Here is a 2714-nt window from a genome sequence, read left to right as displayed (position 1 = left end):
CCTTGGGGCAAGTCACAGCCCCTCTCTGGGCTTCTCATCTGTTAAACAGGACATCAGCGGGGCCCCAGCACATTAATTTCTCTTTAATGAAAAGAAAACTGCCAACTCAGAAAAGAGTGGCCATTAAAGTGGGCCACAGCGCCGCCTAGTGTCGATAAGGTGTGCGTACAGCTCTCAGCGTTGGGCCACGGGTGGAACCTATTGCTCTGAAGTGTTCAGGCCTGCTGGCTAGAATGCCCCATCAGTTGCGGGGCACTTCCCCTCTTCCGTGCTGTCTCTGACCACGTCTCCGGCTCCCCTTCGTCCTCCCACGATTCTGCCCGCCATCCTCTCTCCCTTTCTCACTGTGATCTCTTCCTGTGAGATCATCCACTCCCTTGGTCGAACCACCTGCTTTGATGCAACCTCTTTTTATTCCATTCCCAGGTCTCCTCCCTATCAAGCCTCCAGAGCCCCAGCCCAGTATGTCCACTTTCTTTATGGTATTACCTCCTCCCTGGCTACCAGCTAGCCTGGACCTCACACTCCAAAGGCTGAAAATGCTGCACCCCACGCTGAAGCTTTTCCATTGACCAATTTACTTTCTGATAGCTGTGATCACAGGTGCCATGACTCAGTCCTGTCCAACTGCTGGCGCGTCAGGTGGATTGTCCCTCTGCAGTGTCTCATACACCCAACTTTGTCACTTGTTAAATGGATGGTTTGGAAGAGCGAGGCAGTAGAGCTCCTACAGACCCTGCAGAGCCCACACCACCTTGACACTCTCCTGACCTGCTGGTCTCTGCCTACCCACGGCCCTTGACTCCTCCCTCTGCCATCAGTATAAACCCAACTTGGGTGTTTTCTTTATGATACAAATAATACATGTCCATTGGGGATACATTTTAACATACATACTCACAGAAACACAAATATTAAGAAATTAAAGTCACCCATGTTCCCATCCAGAGGTACACACTGTATAATATATTTTTTTCTTAGTTGAATATCTTTGACTACTAGGGAGGCTCAATATTTTTCTGTTAATTGGTCATTTGTATTTTTTTCTAAAGTAAATTGCCTATAGCTCTTTGCACATTTTTTTTGTGTGTGGGGAATGTTCATTTTTCTCCTAATAATTTCATAGGAACTCTTTATATGTTTAAAAACAGTTTGGTTCCACTTTCCAGGCTGAAAGCATGAGTTGCCACATGGAGCTCCTCTCCAGTGAAACAAGCAAAGCTAATGAAACTACTGAAAAAAAAGTTTAAGTGTTGTCTGGAAATTATCTTAAGAGCATATAGCAAATGAAGAAAGATCTTTTTCAAGAAAATCTGCTAAAACATGGCAGGAACATCAAGAGTATGTGGTATTTGAGCCACCACGCCTCTCCACCCACCCCACCCCCAACCATCTCAGGTTGATGGAAACTCCGTTTCCAGTGGTGTGGCCAAGACAGGCCCTCTCAGCAATTGATTAAGAGCTATTGTATCTCATCAATAGGGGCAGGCTACCAGCCTTTCTTGCCCCCTTCAACTCTAAATTGAAGAGCTGAGTGTGGCCCAGAGGCTGGAGATTCCTTTCCTCTGCCCAGCCCCTAACCATATGAGGGAGGATGTACCCTAGGCATGACAGGCCCAGAGTACGGGGGCCCCAATCATCCTCACCACAGCTCACTCATCCCATGCTGAGATTTCCTGGTAAGCTGACAGAACTGAGGGGAGAAATTGACAAGTCAACAGTAATAGTTAGAGACTACAAGACCTCACTTTCAATCTTGAATAGTACAACTGGGCAGAATATAGACGATTAGATTTCCAAATGCTAAGGAATGAAGTTGGAGCCCTAACTCACACTATACACAAAACTCGCCAAAAATGGATCAATGGCCTAAATGTAAGAGCTAAAACAATAAAACTTTAAGAAGAAAACATAAGGGTACATCTTCATGATCTTAGATTTGGCATTGGCTTCTTAGATAAGACATCAAAAGCACAAGCAACAGAAGAAAAAATGGATAAGCTGGATGTCTTCATAATTAAAAGTTTGTGTTTTAAAGAACACTATAAAGTAAGTGAGAAGATAATCCACAGGATGGGAGAAAAATTTTTACAAATCATATATTTAATAACAGTCTTATATCTGGAATATGTAAAAAAATGATTATTATTCAATAATAAAAAGACAAATACCCCAATTTTAAAAATAGGCAAAGGATCTGAATAGACATTTTTCCAAAGAAGATATACAAATGGCCAATAAGCATATGAAGAGATGCTCAATATCATTAGCCATCAGAGAAATGCAAATCAAAACCACACCAAGGGACTCCTGTATGGCTCAGTCAATTGAATGTCTGACTCTTGATTTTGGCTCATGTCATGATCCCAGGGTTGTGGGATCAAGCCCTGCATCGGGCTATGCGCTGAGTGTAGAGCCTGCTTAATATTCTCTCTCTCTCCCTCTGCCCCTCCCCCACCCCGCTCATGTGTTATCTCTCTAAAAACAAAAGCAAGCAAACAAACAAAACCCATAATGAGATACCACTTCACACCCACTAGAATGTCTGTAATAATAATAATGATGATAATAATAATAATAATAATAATAATAAAGGGAATAGGAAGCATTGGCAAGGATGCAGGTAAATTGGAGCCCTCATGCACTGCTGGTGAAAATATAGAATGTTTCAGCCCCTTTGGAAAACAGTCTGGCAGTTCGTCAGATGGCTAAAC

The sequence above is a fragment of the Panthera tigris genome, chromosome A3 (genome assembly GCF_018350195.1).
Source record: "Panthera tigris isolate Pti1 chromosome A3, P.tigris_Pti1_mat1.1, whole genome shotgun sequence".
Classification (NCBI taxonomy): Eukaryota; Metazoa; Chordata; class Mammalia; order Carnivora; family Felidae; genus Panthera; species Panthera tigris.
The sequence above is the reverse complement of the archived record's forward strand: the minus strand, read 5'-3'. Positions refer to the sequence as shown.